The sequence below is a fragment of the Chiloscyllium plagiosum genome, chromosome 35 (genome assembly GCF_004010195.1).
Source record: "Chiloscyllium plagiosum isolate BGI_BamShark_2017 chromosome 35, ASM401019v2, whole genome shotgun sequence".
Taxonomy (NCBI): Eukaryota; Metazoa; Chordata; class Chondrichthyes; order Orectolobiformes; family Hemiscylliidae; genus Chiloscyllium; species Chiloscyllium plagiosum.
The window spans coordinates 20,655,850-20,675,552 of NC_057744.1; the positions used below are offsets into that span (position 1 = coordinate 20,655,850).

Consider the following 19,703-nt stretch of genomic DNA (forward strand, 5'->3'; position numbering starts at 1 on the left):
ACATCCATCAAAGTTTTACCTGCACATCCACCAATATCATTTTTGTATCTGTTGCTCCCGATGCGGTCTCCTCTACATTGGGGAGACTGGACGCCTCCTAGCAGAGCGCATTAGGGAACATCTCCGGGGCACCCGCACCAATCAACCACACCGCTCTGTGATCCAACATTTCAACTCCCTCTCCCACTCTGCCAAGGACATGGAGGTCCTGGGCCTCCTTCACCACTGCCCCCTCACCACCACACGCCTGGAGGAAGAATGCCTCATCTTCCACCTTGGAACACTTCAACCTCAGGGCATCAATGTGGACTTCAACAGTTTCCTCATTTCCCTTTCCCTTCCAGCTCAGCACTGTCCCCATGTCTTGTCCTACCTGCCTATCTTCTTTTCCACCTATCCACTCCACCCTCCTCCCTGACCTATCACCTTCATCCCCTCCCCCACTCACCTATTGTACTCTATGCTACTTTCTCCCCACCCCCACCCTCCTCTAGCTTATCTCTCCACCCTTCAGGCTCTCTGCCTTTATTCCTGATGAAGGGCTTTTGCCCGAAACGTCGATTTTACTGCTCTTCGGATGCTGCCTGAACTGCTGTGCTCTTCCAGCACCACTAATCCAGGATCTGGAGAAAAACCTTGCTGTGTAGGTACTTGAAAATTGTCAAAATGGAAATAGTGTTAGTTAAGAAGCCATCCAAATCCAAGCATGAAACAAATCAAAGAAGGATGGAATTCCATATTTTAAGGCAAATGCTGGATGATGCACAAGGTTCATGAGAAGGCATGACTTAGCACTTCAGCAGAGAACTAAGATTGCAAAAAGCTGCCTGCTGAACCAGAAGATATGATATTACAGTTTCACCAGTTTGTAATCAGAAATTGGTAGAAAATAGGCTTTTTGTACTGTAGCATGAATTTTAGTCCCTCAAAAGTAGTATCCATGTATTAGTCAATTCCATAAATTTAACCTTAAAAGATCATCTATTGTAAAATTTGACTTCTACACGTGTATATATGATACATTTCAACAGTGTTTAATTCACTGTGAAGCTCTCTGGAATGTCTTGAGGATGTGAAATGAATTGCATGACAAGTGTTTTCTTTTAAATCAACCATTTCTCAGTAATAATTTTTTTAATGATGAAACAGAATAATTCTTTGCTGTTTATTAGTAGCATGAGAATTTGAAAGGTAATTCAATAAAAAAAAGTACTTTTGGTAGAGAATTATATCCAAAACTGCAAGTTTTGAAATTGTACATTCGAAAATTAAAATTATTTCATTTTAATTTTAATAAGTGGAAATACTTAACTGATCAGGTAGCATCTGTGGAGAGACACAGAGTTATCATTACACAATTAACCTTTAATCAGAACTCAAAAATCATATAAATTCAGGAAGCCAGGAAAAGAAAATTGAAGGTAGAAGATAAGAGAAAGCAAAATTTTAATTCATTCCAGTATGTTTTCAATGCACTCAATGCTTATTTCCTTTGTTGCTTAGTCGATCCCTCATGGTGTTGTTCTTTGTTTATCAGTGGACAAAGGTTTTAGAAGGTGTGGTGTCAGGTATATGATTTATATATATAAATCATACATGTCACTATTTCAAAACCCAAACTCTAAAGTAAATGATTTTTATATGTGTGTGTATGTGTATATATATATATATATATATGTATGTATGCATGTATATAATGGCATGTAGGTTTGTCTATGAATGAATTTCATGATTAACTTATATATCTGTAGCCTGGTGATTTCTTCAAAAAAAAACAGTATGAGAGAGAAGGTCTTTTCAGCTAATGGGAATTTGTTTACAATGTGAGAGCTTTACAAGTGAACAAAGTAAACAAAATAATTTGTAAGGCTTCAGTTAGACAGATGTGAAATTGTGCTGTTTTAGGGGAAACACCCATACCTTGATGAAAGCTTTTGGCTTCAGTTCAGTTTGCAGATACCCGGATTGTAGGTGCAGGTGTGAAATGGTTTATCCTGAAGAAGGGAGAGGGTTTAGGACAATTTTTAAAATGGGTTACCTCAGTGTAAGGAGTTTATTTTGAAAATTCTAGACCTGAAAGTGCTTAGTAAAATCCTGAATGGGTTACTTGAAACTGAGAAAGTCTAAGGTCAACCGTAAGAAGTCTCAAAGATGAGGTGATCAGGCTCTTAAAAGTGGAAACTGATTCATCAGTTAAGCACTATAAGAGTAATAGAGAAGGGAAATCTCTCTGGTATTTCAGGAATGTGAAGAGGCACTGTTGGGATTAATGGTATTGCATTTTATGATGTGCTTTGAAATATTTAAACTTTCCATTTATGTATATAGTTTGATTTATTCTATTTTTTTCTTCATGTCTGTTGCATAATAAATTCCTGTTTAATTGTTAAAATCAAATTTGGAACATTAAATGCAATGTTTCAATGAGAGACTACCTTGTTAAAACCAAAAAAAAGCATGATCTATCAAGCCAAATTTCAATTTCTGAAGTGTCCATTAATAACATTACGTGGGATCATAACAAAGGGTAAGAATATTAAATTAGAACACAGAACTTTACAGCACAGTACAGGCCCTTCAGCCCTTGATGTTGCGTCAAACTGAGAAGTTAATCTGATGCTCATCTAACCTACACCATTCCACTATTATCCATATGTATGTTCAATGCCAATTTAGATGCCTTTAATGTCGCGAGTCTACTACTGCTGCAGGCAGGCTATTCCAGGCTGCTACTATTCTGAGTAAAAAAAAACTACCCAAATATCTGTCCTAAATCTATCACCCCTTAATTTAAATCTATGTACCCTCATGTTAGCCCTCATAATCCAAAAGAAAAGGCTCTCACTGTCCACCCTATTGAACCCTCTGATTACCTGATACATCTCAATTAAGTCACCTCTCAATCTTCTTCTCTCCAAAGAAAACAGCCTTAGTTCCCTCAGCCTTTCCTCGAAAGACCTTCCTTCCATACCAGGCAACATCCTCGTAAATCTCCTCTGAACTCTTTCCAAAGCTTCCACACCCCTCCTATAATGCAGTGACTAGAACTGCACACACTACTCCAGGGTGCCGCCTTATGAGTGTCAGCTGAAGCATAACCTCATGGCTCCAAAGCTCCAACCAATAAATGCCAACACACCATATGCCTTCTTAACAACCCTATCAATCTGACTAGAAGAAAGTGAGGACTGCAGATGCTGGAGATCAGAGCTGAAAATGTATTGCTGGAAAAGCGCAGCAGATCAGGCAGCATCCAAGGAGCAGGAGAATCAATGTTTCGGGCATGAAACGTCTCATGCCCGAAATGTCGATTCTCCTGCTCCTTGGATGCTGCCTGACCTGCTGTGCTTTTCCAGCAACACATTTTCAGCTATCAATCTGACTGGCAACTTTCAGGGATTTATGCACCGGGACACCAAGATCTCTCTGTTCATCTACATTGCCAAGAATTTTACCATTAGCCAAGTACTCTGCATTCTGAAGTGAACTACCTCACACTTTTCTGCATTAAACTCCATTTGCCACTTCTCAGCCCAGCTCTGCATCTTATCTATGTCCCTCTGTAACCCACAACATCCTTTGGCATTGTCCACAACTCTGCCTACCTTAGTGTCATCTGCAAATTTACGAACCCATCCTTCTACGGCCATCTCCACATCATTCATTAAAATGACAAACAGCAGTGGCCCCAAAACAGATCCTTGTAGCACACCACTGGTAACTGAGCTCCAGGATGAACATTTCCCATCAACCACCACCTTCTGTTTTCTTTCAGCTAGCCAATCTCTGATCCAAACTGCTAAATCACCTTTAATCCCAAAACTCCTTATTTTGTGCAATAGCCTACCATGTGGAACCTTATCAAATGCCTTACTGTGAAGTCCATATACACCACATCAATCATCTTACCTTCATCCACCTTTTTTGTCACCTTTTCGAAGAACTCAATAAGTTTAGTGAGGCACGACCTACCCTTCACAAAACTGTGTTGACTATCCCTAATCAAATTAATCCTTTCCAGGTGGTTATAAATCCTATCTTTTGTAACCTTTTCCAACACCTTACCCACAACCGAAGTAAGGCTCACTGGCCTATAATTACCAGGATTGTCCCGACTCCCCTTCTTAAACATGGGAACAACACTTGCTATCCTCCAGTCTTCTGGCACTACTCCTGTTGACAATGATGACATAAAGATTGAAGCCAAAGGCTCTGCAATCTCCTCCTGGGCTTCCCAAAGAATCCACAGATAAATCCCATCCAGCCCCAGGGTCTTATCTATTTTCAGATCTTCCAAAATTGCTAAAACCTCCTCTTTGTGAACCTCAATCCAATCTCATCTCATAGCCTAAATCTCTGTATTCTCACTAACATTGCCCTTTTCCAATGTGAATACTGACAAAAAGTATTCATTAAGCACGTCCCCTATGTCCTCAGATTCCACACACAACATTCCACTACTATCTTTGATTGGCCCTAATCTTACTCTCGTCATTCTTTAATTCCTGATATACCTATTGAAAGCCTTAGGGGTTTCCCCAATCCTGTCCATCAACAACTTCTCCAGTCCCCTCCTGGTTCTTCTTAACCGTGTCTTTAGACCTTTTCTGGCTAACTTCAAACTCTCAAGCCCCCTAACTGAGCATCCATGTCTCATCCTCACATTAGCCTTCTTCTTCTGCTTGACAAGAGCTTCAGCTTCTTTAGTAAACCATGGCTCCCTCCCTCGACAACTACATCCCTGCCTGATAGATATATACCACAGTAGCTATTCCTTGAATAAGTTACACATTTCAAGAGTGTCCATCCCCTGCAGTTCCCTTCCCCAACCTGTGCATCCTAAATCATGCCTAATCGCATCATAATTGCCTTTCCCCCAGTTATACCTCTTTCCCTATGGTATATACCTATTCCTGCCCATTGCTATTGTAAACATAACCGAATTATGGTCACTATCACCAAAGTGCTCACCTACCTCCAAATCTAACACCTGGCCGGGTTCATTCACCAGTACCAAATCCAATACGGCATCACCCCTTGTTGGCCTGTCTACATAATGTGTCAGGAAACTTTCCTGCACACATTGAACAACACCTGACCCATCTGTGGGCGGCATGGTGGCACAGTGGTTAGCACTGCTGCCTCACAGCGCCAGAGACCCGGGTTCAATTCCCGACTCAGGCGACTGACTGTGTGGAGTTTGCACGTTCTCCCCGTGTCTGCGTGGGTTTCCTCCGGGTGCTCCGGTTTCCTCCCACAGTCCAAAGATGTGCAGGGTCAGGTGAATTGGCCACGCTAAATTGCCCATAGTGTTAGGTTAAAGGGGTAAATGTAGGGGTAGGGGTATGGGTGGGTTGCGCTTCGGCGGGTCAGTGTGGACTTGTTGGGCCGAAGGGCCTGTTTCCACCCTGTAAGTAATCTAATCTAATCTAAACTACTTAAACTATATTATTCCTGGTCAATATTGGGGAAGTTAAAGTCCCCCATAACAACTATCCTGTTACTCTTGCTCCTATCGAGAATCACCTTTGCTATCTTTTCCTCTACATCCCTGGAACAATTTGGAGGCCTATAGAAAACTCCCAAAAGGGTGACCCCTCCTTTCCTGTTTCTAACCTCAGCCCAAACTACCTCTGTGGATGAGTCCTCAAATGGTATCTCAGCTGCTGTAATACTACCCTTGGTTAACAATGCCACACCCCCATCTCTTTTACCGTCTTCTCTGTTCTTGCTGAAACATCTAAATCCCAGAATCTGTAACAACCATTCCTGTCTCCCCTCTAGCCATATCTCTGAAATAGCCACAACATCGAAATTGCAAATACCAACCCATGCAGCAAGTTCACCCACCTCATTCCAGATGCTCCTGGCACTGAAGTACACAAATTTCAAACCAACGTACTGATTGCTGGTGCCCTCTTGCGACTTTGTAAACCTATCCCTGATCTCACTACCCTGAATCTCCTGTACACTGGAACTACAATTCAGGTTCCCATCTCTCTGCTGCATTAGGTTAAACCCCAACGAAGAGCATTAGCAAATTGCCCCCCCACCCTGCCAAGATATTGGTGCCCCTCTGGTTCAGGTAAAGACCATCCTGTTTGCAAAGGTTCCACCTTCCCCAGAGAGAGCTCCAATTATCCAAGAATCCAAAACCCTTCCTCCTGCATCATCCCTGCAGCCATATGTTCAGCTTCGCGCTCTCCCTGTTGCTCGCTTCACGAGCACATGGCACAGGCAACAAGCCAGAGATAACAACTAAGCTTCCACTAGCTCCCTGAATTTCTGTCTTAGATCCCCACCTTTCTTCTTGTCACTGTTGTTGATGCCGATGTGGACCACGACTTGGGGCTGCTCCCCCTCTCCCTCAAGGATCCCAAAAACACTATCAGAGACATCACAAACCCTGGCACTTGGGAGGCAATGCACCAATCATGAATCTCTCCTGTTCCCACAAAACCTCCGATCTGTCCCCCTAACGATAGAGTCCCCAATGACTAAAGCTCTGCTCCTCTTCCCCCTTCCCCTGTGAGCAACAGGCACAGACTCTGCACAAGAGACCTGTGACCCCTTGCTTATCCCTGGTAAGTCAGCCCCCCAACAGTATCCAAAATGATGTACTTGTTGCTGAGGGGAACCACCACAGGAGATCCCTACACTGCCTGTCGGTTCCCTTTCCCACATGTGACGATAACCCACCTATCTTCTTCATGTCGCTGTGGAGTAACTACCTCCCTGTAACGTCTCTCAATAACCCCCACCGCATCCCGAATGTAGTTCATCCAGCTCCAGCTCCAGCTCCAGTTCCCTAACACGGTTCTCGAGGAGCTGGAGTTGGATGCACTTCCCATAAATGAAGTCTATAGGGACACTAGAGGTGGCCCTCACCTCCCACATACTGCAGGAGGAACATTCAACTGCCCTAACTTTCACTCCCACTATTCTAAATTCCCAAATAGATTGCTGGGAAAAGAAAAGAAATGAAACATGAAAGAAAACACTTGTCATCTTACCAGTTGACTCACAGAATGGTTTTTTTGGTTAGAGGAGGAGGATGGGCGGGAGACACTACACGAGTAGTGTTTCGGGGAAAGCAACTGATCAAACATGTGACCTTGTGACCTCTCCGACTCCGTCCAGGAACTGAAGAAAAACCAGAACGAAAAGAAATTTGAACCATATACTCACGTATCCCGACAGGCTCTGCTGCTCCCTGGAGACCTCGAAATTATGCCCAAGTCTTTCACCATAAACTTGCAAAATCAACAGGACTCTGGAGAACTTTGTGCTCCTTGCATCCAAAATATGACAAAATTTTGTTTTAAAATTATACACTATGAAGTTGCCTTTTGTGTCTTTGGGCATGATGAAAGATTTTGCTATGGAAGTGTTGAGTTCACTATATTAATAAGCATCTTTCTGAGCGAAAATTTTTCAAGCACCAAAATCAAGATATGATGGGAAGAAGCTTCAAGTTCCATGCTGTTGCTTACTTTTCATCCCAGAAGTATTCATGCAACAAGTGTTATGGGCATAGACAATTGCCACCAAAATGGGTAACTAAATAATTCTGGAGATGGTTACATGACACTGGTCACCTTAGTTACTCGGCTTGTTGGGGTATGGTGCATGGTTTCTTCAAATTTATATATGAACCCCAACCATATTTTATCTATATAGCACTGTTTAGTTAATTGAGTTGTTCATGGAATAGGGATAATTACGATGCTCTACTGAAGCTATTTGCAAATACCCTTATTTGTCTGGAAACAATTTCTGGCCTTGCTTGTCAGGTTCATTAGTAACTGAGCATGCACTCGTCTCAGCAGGTTTGTTGAATTGTAATATGCAAGAATAATTTATAGCGAAATCAAAATGGTACTCACTCAGCAAAACACCATCCTCCTCTTAGCTGATGTTGTTATAAATGGTCTGGCATCCAAACAGGCATTATACTTAGTAAGGCCAAACATACCAGTTCAACTTTTAATCAGCAATCTAGTATTTCCATATGAAATTGCCAAAGTTTCTAAAACAGGCTAATCAGATCTGCAATCTGAGTACTGTAGAATTATACAACACAAACTGAATCAATATGTGTTGCTGTAAGTCATTTAATCCAGTTAGCATTCTTTAACTACCAAGTTCCAAAGCTGGATATCCAAACCTAAATTAAGGTTTTGTTGAATGATCGCCAGAATATCTCTTTATTCCCAGAGCTGCCACTATTCTAACTGCAGCAAATAAGAACACTCCACGATAGATGAGTGCCTTCAGTATGCTTCCACAGCATTTGAAATTCAATCTCATCAAGCCCCTGTAGAATTGTAGCTAGACATCTTTATGCCTGTGTTCCAATAATCCTTGCAATATTTGTCTCTCTAGTTACTTGTTACACCTGCATGTTAGCTTTCTTTGTTCCTGGGTGAATCTAGCCACATCCTGTTGAACATCAACATTTACGATTTCACATCTTTTAGAAAATATTCTGCTTTGCTATTCTTACAAACAAAACATCCTGTATATTAAATAATTGAGCTTGTTGTTTACTTGATGAAATTTCCGATATATTGTTGCAGCCTTTCTGTGCTCTCCTCACAGCTTATGTTCATAGAACATTATAGCAGAGTACAGGGCCTCCAACCCTCAATATTGCACCGACGTGTTGAACCAATCTGAAGCATACTATCCTACACTATTTCAGTTTCATCCATATGTTTATTCAATGACCATTTAAATGCCCTTAAAGTTGGCAATTCTACTAATGTCACAGGCAGTGTGTTCCACACCCCTACTACCCTCTGAGTAAAGAAACTACCTCTGAAATTTGTCCTTTATCTATGACCCCTCAATTTAAAGCTATGTCCCCTTGTGCTAGCTATCTCCATCTGAGGAAAAAGGCTCTCACTGCCCACCCTATCTAACCCTCTGATTATCTTATATGCCTCAATTAAATCACCTCTCAACCTTCGACTCTTCAACCAAAATAACCTCAAGTCCCTCAGCCTTTCCTCAAAAGTCTTTCCCTCCATACCAGGCAACATCCTGGTAAACCTCCTCTGAACCTTTTCCACAGCTTTCACATCCTCCCTGTAATACAGTGACCAGAACCGTGTGCAATACTCCACATGCAGCCGCATCAGAGTTTTGTACAGCTGCAGTGTGACCTTGTGACACCGAAACTCAATCCCTCTACCAATGAAAGCTAACACACTGTATGCCTTCTTAACAAACCATTCACACTGGGTGGCAACTTTCAGGGATCTATGTACATTGACAACAAGATCTTTCTGTTCATCTATACTACCAAGAATCTAACTATTAGCCCAGTACTCTTTATTCCTGTTGCTCCTTCCAAAGTAATTCACCTCACACTTTTCCACATTAAACTCCATTTGCCACCTCTCAGCCAACTCTGCATCTTGTCTATGTCCCTCTGTAATCTGCGACATCCTTCAGCACTATTCACAACTCCACCGACCTTAGTGTCATTCGCAAATTCACTAACCCATCCTTCTATGTCTTCATCCAGGTCATTTATAAAAATGACAAACAGCAGTGGTCCCAAAACAGATCCTGGCAGTACACCACTCGTAACTGAACTCCAGGATGAACATGTCCCATCAACCACCACTCTCTGTCTTCTTCCAGCTAGCCAATTTCTGATCCAAACCACTAAATCACCCTCATATGCCTTTATATTTTGTGCAATAGCCTACTGTGGGGAACTTTATCAAACGCCTTACTGATATCCAAATGCACAACATGAATTGCTTTACCCTCATCTACCTGTTGGGTCACTATCTCAAAGAACTCAGTAAGGTTTGTGAGGCACAACCTATCTTTCACAAAACCGTGTTCACTATCTCTAATCAACTTATTCCTGTCGAGATGATTATAAATCCTATCTCTTATAATCTTTTCCAACACTTTACCCACAACAAAAGTAAGGCTCATCAGTCTATAATTACCAGGTTGTCTCTACTCCCCTTCTTCAACAAGGGAACAACATTTGCAATCCCCTAATCATCTGGCACTATTCCTGTAGACAATGACATCATAAAGATCAAAGCCAAAGGCTCTGCAATCGCCTTCCTGGCTTCCCAAACAATCCTAGGATATATCCCATTTTGACTGGGGGACCTATCTATTTTCACACTTTCCAGAATTGCTAACACCTCCTCCTTGTGAACCTCAATCCTGTCTAGTCTAGTAGCCTGTATCTCAGTATTCTCCTCGACAACACTATCATTTTCCAGTGTGAATACTGACAAAAAATATTCAATTAGCACTTCCTCTATCTCCTTGGGCTCTACACACAACTTCCCATTACTATCTTTAATTGGCGCTAATCTTTCTCTAGTCAATCTTTTATTCCTGGTATATCTATAGAAATCTTTAGGGTTTTCCTTGATTCCATCTGCTAATCACTTCTCATGTCCCCTCCTGGCTCTTCTGAGCTCTCTCTTTCGGTCTTTTCTGGCCAACCTGTAACTCTCAAGCACCCTAACTGAGCCTTCATATTTCATTCTAGCAGAAGTCTTCTTCTTCCTCTTGATAAGAGATTCAACTTCTTTAATAAACCACGGCTCCCTCACTCGATCACTTCCTCCTTGTTTGACCGGTACATACTTTTCAAAGACATGCAGTAGCTGGTCTTTGAATAAGCTCCACATTTCAATTATGCCCTTCCCCTGCAGTTTCCTACCCTATCCTATGCATCCTAAATCTCCCTAATCGCATCATAATTCCCTTTCCCCAGTAATAACTCTTGCCCTCCGGAATATACCTATTGCTTTCTGTCACTAAATTAAACATAACCGAATTGTGGTCATTATCATCAATGTACTCATCTCCTTCCAAATCTAACACCTGGCCAGGTTCACTACCCAGTACCAAATCCGATGTGACTGTGCCCTTGTTCGCCTGTCTATATAAGCTTCCTCCCTAGCTTTGTATCATCAGCAAATTTTGATGTGTTACTCTGTCTCTTTCATTGTTATTAATATGATATCGAGATGAACTTTTCACCACTCCATTATTCATAGCTTGCCAACTTGAAAATATATGTTTATTGTTGGTCTTTGTTTCTTGTTTGATTGGAAATGAGGACTGCAAATGCTGGAGATCAGAGTCAAAAAGCATAGTGCTGGAAAAGCACAGCAGGTCAGGCAGCATCCAAGAAGCAGGAGAGTGGACATTTTGGGCATAAGCCTAATGAAGGAGTTATGCCCAAAACATTGACCTTTCTTGCTTGATAATCAATCATCTATCCATGCTAATGTAGTGCCCCCAACTCCAAAAGCCAGTCACTTTATCATTTTGTGTGGCATTCTGCTGAACGGTCACCAAATGCTCCTTCAATAACAACACCAATAGCAAAATCCGTGAACTTTATCAACTAGAAGGACAAGGGCAGCAAATTCACGATATCATTATTACCTGCAAGTTCCCTTTCAAACCATCAATCAACCTGACTTTGAACTACTTTGCCATTCCTGCAATGTCATTGGATCAATCTTCTGAAACCCTTTTCGAAAAACACTGGGGATGTACCAATGTACATGGGCTGCAGCAGATCAAGGCAACTCATCACACCTACTCAAGGCAATTAAGGATGAGCAATACATGCTGGCCTTGTCCATGATAACCACATAGTATGAAAGAATTCTAAAAGAATTGTGAGCCAGCTAATATCCCCAACTAGAGTATAGATAAATTCTTTCTGAACATAATTCTCCGTAAGGCTTTGTGCTTGTTATGTATTTACAGATCTAATATGAAGAGAGTTGGGAAGAATCGTTGGAGGAAATAGTGGAGCCTGTGTGGATTTTTGTCACGCCATCTGCCAACAGATGGCTATCCAGTTTGTCAGCAAAAAGGCTGCTGGGGATTTTGAGGTGTTGGCCTCAGATAAATCTGAAAGAGAAACTACATGGTGCTGAGCAGGAGCCTATCATGACTCACTGAGTTGAAAATTCAAGAGTGGACCATCAGTAAGGCAAGTTGTGGGACTCCAGGCCATGATTGCAGAAGGTGGAAACCCAGAACTGCCACAGTCCACATTAATATTAAGGATCACAGATCAATCCTGCTCCTCCAAGGCATAAAAACATATAAAAATAATCCCAAACTTTTATCCTCCTTTTCCATTCCAGGCTCCAAACAATCTGACCTTATCAGCCATTTGAAGTTCTGTTTATATTTAACAGGAAAGGCGCAAAGGTATTATGACCAGTCTAGTAATCCAGAGAGTTGGAGACATGAATTTAAAACTCAGCATGGCAAATCACAAACTTTGAACACAATTAATAAATCTGTAATTCAAACCATTGTCGTTTATCATTCAAAAAGTCCAATTCACTAACCCAAGGAAAATTTGCCATCCTCACCTGATCTGGCCTACATTATAATTCACTTGCATATCAATATGGCTGACTTTTAAATGTCTGTTAAATTCCCTCTCAGTTGTCTAACTGCTGCAAAGTCTAATTGAAGGATTGAAACTGGACACACCATCTGACATTGACCAAGGCACTGGAAATGACAATGATGCGTGTAGTCTTGCTGATGCAAAATCCTCCTCACACATGTGGTTGGCCCAAGTTGTGAGAGCTGCCCACAGACTAGTCAACAAAAGAGTGACAGTCATACTCATGGAATCAAACCTTACAGCAGCCTCACCATCTCTTGATATGTCTTATCTCATCAGCAGGACACGCCCACTCGAGATGATAATGCAATGATATACAGCTGGGAAAGAATTGCCCTGGGAGTCTTCAACATTGACTCTGGACACCTTGAAATCTCGTGCCAAACAATGGCAAGGACATCTACTGCTGAGCCACAACCACCACAATCCAATCTCTCACCCCTCCCCCTACACACATACTCCTTCTCAGCTGATGAAATAGTATTTCTCCACTTCTCTAGGGTCTAACTTGCTGTTTGAAGTCACACCTGGCTCATGGGAAGATGGTTGTAATTGGTGGAGGTCAGTCATCTAAGCTCCAGGACATCTCTCTGGGGATTCTTCAGGGTAGTGTCCTGGACCCAATCATCTTCAGCTGCTTAAACAATGACCGTCCCTCCATCATAAAGTCAGAAGTGGGGATGTTCGTTGATGACTACACAATGTTCAGCACCATTCTTGACTGCTCAAATACTGAAACAGTCCATGTTCAACTACAACAAGATCTGGACTATATCCAGACTTCAGCTGATAAGTAGCAAACAATATTTGTGCCATAAAATGCCAAGCAATGACCATCTCCAATAAGAGACAATCTAACCACCACTCCTGGATATTGTTACCAACACTGGATCCCCCACTGTCAACATCATTGGTCACCATTAACCAGAAACTCAACTGGAATTGCTGCAGAAACAGACTGGCTAGCAGAGCAGGTCAGAGGCTAGGAATACTGTAGCAAGTAACTCACCTCCTGACTTACCAAAGCCTGTCCACCATCTACACAAGTCAGAAGTGTGATGAAATATTCCCCATTTGCTTGGAATAATGCAGCTCCAACAACAATCAAGAAGCTTGACACCACCCAGGACAAAGCAACCCAATTGGTTGGCACCACATCCACAAGCATCAACTCTATCCACCACTGACACTCATTAGCAGCAGTGCATGTTATCTACAAGATGCACTGCAGAAATTCACCAAAGATCCTTAAATAGCACATTCCAAATCCACAACAACTTCCATCTTGAAGGACAGAGGCAGCAGGTACATGGGAACACCACCACCTGCAAATTCCCCTCTAGGTCATTCACCATCCTGGCTTGGAAATATGTCACTTTTCCCACAAAGTCACTGAGTCAAAATCCCAGAATTCTCTCCTGGAGTGCATTGTGGGTTCAAGATGGCAGCTCATCACTACCTTCTCAAGGGCAACTAGGGACAGGCAATAAATGTTGGCCAGCCACTGATGCCCATGTCCCATGAGTGAATATAAACATAATTTCACTGCTTAGTGGAATCTCTGAGAGTGGCAAAGACACAGATTATACTGTAGATAGGGGAATTCAGGTGTTGTTCAGTAGCTGACCAAATCCTAAAGGAGAGAACTGGGTCCATGATACATGGTAAGAGATCAACAACAGAGAAAAACTAAGTTCAAAATCACATAACACCAGGCTTTAGTCCAACACGTTTATTTGGAAGCCTAGCAACCACCTGATGAAGAAGCTGTGCTCTGAAAGCTAGTGCTTCCAAATAAACCTATTGGACTACAACCTGGTGTTATGTGATTTTTAACTTTGTACACCCCAGTCCAACACTGGCGCCTCCAAATCAGGAAAAAACTACTTGACCTCATCCTCATCAATCTACCCATTGCAAATGCACTTTTCACAGTATCAATAGGAGTGACACCTTGTGAGGTGAAGTCCCACTTTTACCTTGAGGATATACTCCATGTCTAGAATGGTGCTACTATCCTTGCTAAATTGGACAGACTTTGAACAGATCTATCAACATGAAACTGAGCATCTGTGAGGTGTTGTGGACAGTCAACATCAGTAAAATCATATCCCGTTACTATCCTCAAACTCCTAATAACAGCATTGTGTGTGTCCTTGCATCTGGTTTACAATCACCTTCTTCAGGGCAGTTCGTGGGAAATAAATGCTGGGTTAGCCAGCAACACCTTAATCCTTTCAATGAATAAAATAACTAAATGCCAGGATGCTGCCTGGATTGGAGGACATATCTTATGAAGAAAGGTTGAGGGAGCAATGACTTTTCTCATTGGAGCAAAGAAGGATGAGAGACAACTTGATAGAGGTATACAGGATGATGTGGGGCATAGATAGAGTGGATAGCCAGAGACCTTTTCCCATAGCCAAAATATCTATCATGAGGAGGCAAAATTTTAAGGTGATTGGAGGAAAATTTAGGAGAGATGTCAAAGGTAGGTTTCACACAGAGAGTGGTAGGTGTGTGAAATGCACTGCCAGCAGTGGTTGTAGAGTCATTTACATTAGGGACATTTAAGTAACTCTTGGATAGGCACTTGGAAGATAGGTTTGTCTGATTTTAGAGTAAGATTCAAAGGTTGGCACAACATTAAGGGCCAAAGGGCCTGTACTGTGCTGCACTGTTCTACGTTCTAATAATCATAAAAGGGACGCATGACCTTATTTTTCTGACTGTAAGGCCCCTTTAAAAAATGAAGTGGCCCTGTTACCTTCATGAATGGAACAGTAAAGATACAGGGTCCATTTTGAAGTCATTTCTCTTTTGTTACTGCCAGGTGAAGCCAGCCAAAACCCATCCCATCATCTTTAAAGCTAATTACAGGGAATGCATTAACAGTTTAGACAACAGATCAATCATGAATTAATCAAGTTTGGGTCAAATTATTTAAGATCTGACTTTGTGTTACAGGCAGGGCACAGAGGTTAACTGCAGCCTATTATTCCACTTTCTTTCTGACTGCAAATTTTAAATTTGAAAAGGCAGTGTATATATTCCCAAGCCCCTGTCAGATATAAAAGCTGTAGTCACCAGAAGCAAGCTTTCATGGATTTAAACAAGGAGAATTGTTTATTCATACACACTGCAAACTTCCATGCTATATCAATGATATGTCACACACACCCAAGAAAGACTCAATTTTAGAAGGTAGTGAACTTAAACAAGAATTAAAATCAAACAAAATAGTTAACTGTTCATGCGCTTTTGAGAGTTCAAAGGAAGGAATGAGATTTTCTCACACTAGCGTTATAGTTCAGCTCAGGCCAGATGGCCAGGTTCAGATCCAGATTAACTGCAGAGCTTCTAATATTTGAAGATTGTTCAGCAGCTCAAGCAGATAGGGCCTGGTGACTGTTGTAACCAGAGATCCAATTTATTTGCAGATGAATTTGGAACTATTTGGAAACAGGCTGCAGAAGGCTCTAAAAATAATTTTAAGCTTTGTATTTCTTGAAAGGCAAGATGGTACAGCCTTTCTCTGCAGTCGTGGTACAGTTGACATTGACCTGCAGACTGTTCAGTTTTCCATTTTTTTAAAAAGTGATATCATCATGCTGATACTGCCAATGCACTGTGGAGGAAGCACCAGTTATTAGAAGCATCTTTGTCATGAGAAGGCTCGCCAACAGAAAGAGTGAAAGTAACAGATTTGTTTAAGTTAAAAGGACGAATGTGCAATTGACTGCAAGTAAGAATATATACAAAGCTTACATAAGGAGAATCAATGATTATGGAGAAAAGGCAGGAAAATGAATATGAGGAATGTTAGATCAACCTTGATCCTATTGAATTGTGGGCCTTAACTGCCTAGGTATGTGCATATCCTACAAGTAAACAATCTTCCAACCCAAGAACTTCCTGGGTTAAAGCTACAAAGCCAACATTCAGTCCTTTGAAGAATATTAAATATGAGTTGGTAATTTTCAAAACTACAATTGGCAAGGTTTTCCAATGTATTTGAGAGTTTGCATTGATGACCTACATGACTTGACTTGCAACTATATTGCTATTCTTTCATTGTCACTGGGTCAAAATCCTAGAACCTCTTTCTTAGCAACTCTGTGGGTGCGTGCCTACACCACATAGACTGCAAATTAGTTCATTAGAAATTAGATCACTAACACCTTCCCAAGGATAATTCGGGATGGCCAATAAACACTGGCTTGATGCCTACATACGTGATTGAATAAAAGAAACTCAATCAGTATTGCCATGTTGCACTTTAACTGTTTGCTCCATCTTCACTATAAATTAGTACCTTATTTACAGTAGTATTTTGTCATTAATTCAGAAAGTTATTCTTGCATTTTTCAAGTAAGAAAACATTTGTATTCCATCAGTTCACATCTCTTGACTTCTCCCAATCGTGTCATAATGATAGCAGCCACATGGGAAAAAGGCTGCCCTACTTCAGCTATATCATATCATTCATATGAAAAGGAAATTAATGAAATTCTCCATTTATGGTAGGACCATATTTAAATCTGTCGCTAAGATCTTTTGAGTTATGAATGCTCCAGATGGTGAGTGTTTGACTGTATATCTCTTGAGAACCATTCTAATAGTGGCCCATTATAGCTCAAAGCTCTTGCTGCAAAAGATATTGCCATTATTTTAAAATGGTACAATCTGTAATGCCAACTCACTGACTTTCAATTGTGTGGAGAAATACTACCATTGACTTTAATTATTTAGTTTAATTAACTTATGCAAAATAGTTGTCCAAATAAGTATTGAACATGTATATCAATGGCTAATAATGTATTTAATACATCATGGACCAACTTTATGTTGATACACTGAAGGACACAGTCTTTTCCATTAGTTTCCTTTCATTCAATCACAGAATATGTGCATTGCTGATAAGGACAGCATTTATTGCCCATCTCTCATTGCCATTGATAACAACTTTCCTGAACTACTTCAATGCATATGGCCTAGATGCATCCACAATGCCATTAGGGATAGCATTCCCGGATTTTGACAGAACAATGGTGAATGAAAGGCAATATACAGTCGGTTCTGCTATTATGCACATTTCTTCAACATGAATTGGCTATAGCTCGATTGAAGCTTTCGGACCATTATTTGTAGAATGCAAACTTTCCTTACCTGCATTGTCTATAAGGCAATTCCGGCCCCATTAGCTTAAATGGTGCTGCTATTACACAAATTTCTTATAACATGGAATTGCATGGGAACAGAACTATTGTGTTATATCAGAACAGACTATACCTCAATTCAGGATGGTGTGAGACTTAGAAGACAAATTAGTGATGTTCCCACACATATGCTGTCCTTATCATTCTAGACATTCTTCAATAGGTTTTAAAACCAGTGTCTGCATCTAGTGCTATAAAATTGTATAGGATACGGATACAAGAAAAATGAAAAAGTGTATTTGCCTGTCAAGTGTAATTTACCTTTAACATGCTTTATTTGATTATAAAATGAGTACCATTGCATAACTGGTAAACATGTGAATAATTCTCAAAGTATTGTAATGTGTCAGTTGCCTCTACTCTTTTAGGATTTTTGTTGGCTGTTAGAAGCAAGTGACTCTACCATTTTTTGACGTATTATTGTCACATGTATCGAGATACAGTGAAATGTTATTGTATTACATGCTAATCAAACAAATCATACCTTACATAAGTACATCAAGGTAATAGAACAAATGCTGAATATAGTGTTATAGCTACAGAGAAAGTGCATAGAAAGATCAAGTCTAATATATGAGAGATCCATTCATAAGTCTGATAACAGCAGGGAAGAAGCTGTTGTTAAATCTGTTGGCATGTATTTACAAACTTTTGTTATCTTCTTCTCATTGGAAAGAGGTGGAAAGCAGTATAAATGGAATAGGAGGGGTCTTTGATTATGTTGGTTGCTTTCCAAGGGAACAAGACAGTAGATGGAATCAATAGAAGGAAGGCTGGTTTTCATAACAGACTGGACAACTGTCTGTAATTTCTTGAAGACTTGGGCAGAGCAGTTGGCATACCAAAATGAGATATAGCTGGATAGAATGCTTTCTATGATGTATCTATAAGAATTGGAAAGAGTCATTCTGGATACGCTGAATTTCCTTAGCCTTCTAAGGGTGTAGATGCATTTGTAGGCTTTCTTGACTATAGTAACAACATGGATGGGCCAGGATAGATCATTGGTGTTTTTGAATTTGAAGGTCTTGACTAAATCCACCTCAGCACCATTGATATAGATAGGGGTGTGTCCTCAATTCTGCTCCTGAAGTTGATGACCAGCCTCTTTGTTTTGCTGATTTTGAGGGAGAGATTGTTGGACTATGCCACCTAAGCTGTCTATCATCTTCCTGTACTCTGCCTTGTCATTGTTTGAGATTCAAGCCACTGCAGTGGCATCATCAGCAAATTTGTAAATAGAATTAGAGATGAATTTGGCCACATAGTCGTGAGTGTATAAGAAATATAGTAAGGGGCTGAGTAAGCAGCCTTGTGGGACATCAAGTGTTGAGGACTATTGCGGACATGGTGTTGTCACCTATCCTTACTGATGGCGAACTGTGGGTCACAACGTTGCAGAGGGGGAAGCAGAGTCCTATGTCTCAGGGTTTGGAGGTGAGTTTTATTGGAATTCTGGTGTTGAAACAACTAGGAGAAAGTGAAGACTGCAGATACTGGAGATCAGAATCGAGAGTGTGGTGCTGGAAAAGCACAGCAGGTCAGGCAGCATCTGAGGAGCAGGAGAATCTACATTTTGGATGAAAGCCCTTCATCAAAAGGCAGAGGTAAAGTCAATAAATAGGAACCTGACATAGGTGTCCTTGTTATCCAAATGTTTCAGGGATGAGTGTAAGCCCAATGAGATGCCATTGGCCATGGAGTTATAGTGATTGTAGGTGACTTGTACTCGATCAAGATAATCTAAGAGGCTGGGATTGATGTGTGCCATTACTAACCTCTCTATGCACTTCATAATGATGATGTCAGAGCACTGGGCAGTAGTCATTAAGGCACATTGCCTGATCTTTCTTTGGCACCGAGATGTTAGTGGTCTTCCTGCAGCAGGTGGGAACCTCACATTCCAGTAAGGAAAGGTTAAAGATGTCTGCAAATACTCCTGCCAGCTGGTCCACACAGGATCTGAGTGCACGGCTAGGGACTCCATTCAGGTCTGTCACATTCCATAGTTTCACCTTCAAGAAGACTGACCTGATGTCTGCAGCAGTTAC

General features: G+C 41.1%; 1 protein-coding gene across 1 annotated transcript in view; it reads right to left on the bottom strand.

Moving 5' to 3' along the window:
* The window catches only part of LOC122540689 (CXADR-like membrane protein), a 137,489-nt gene extending 130,277 nt beyond the window's left edge, over positions 1–7,212 (bottom strand). The window contains exon 1 of the mRNA XM_043676771.1: positions 7,189–7,212. The gene's annotated coding sequence lies outside the window, so the exon portion shown is untranslated. The remainder of the gene's footprint in view (positions 1–7,188) is intronic.
* Positions 7,213–19,703: the final 12,491 nt, after the last annotated feature.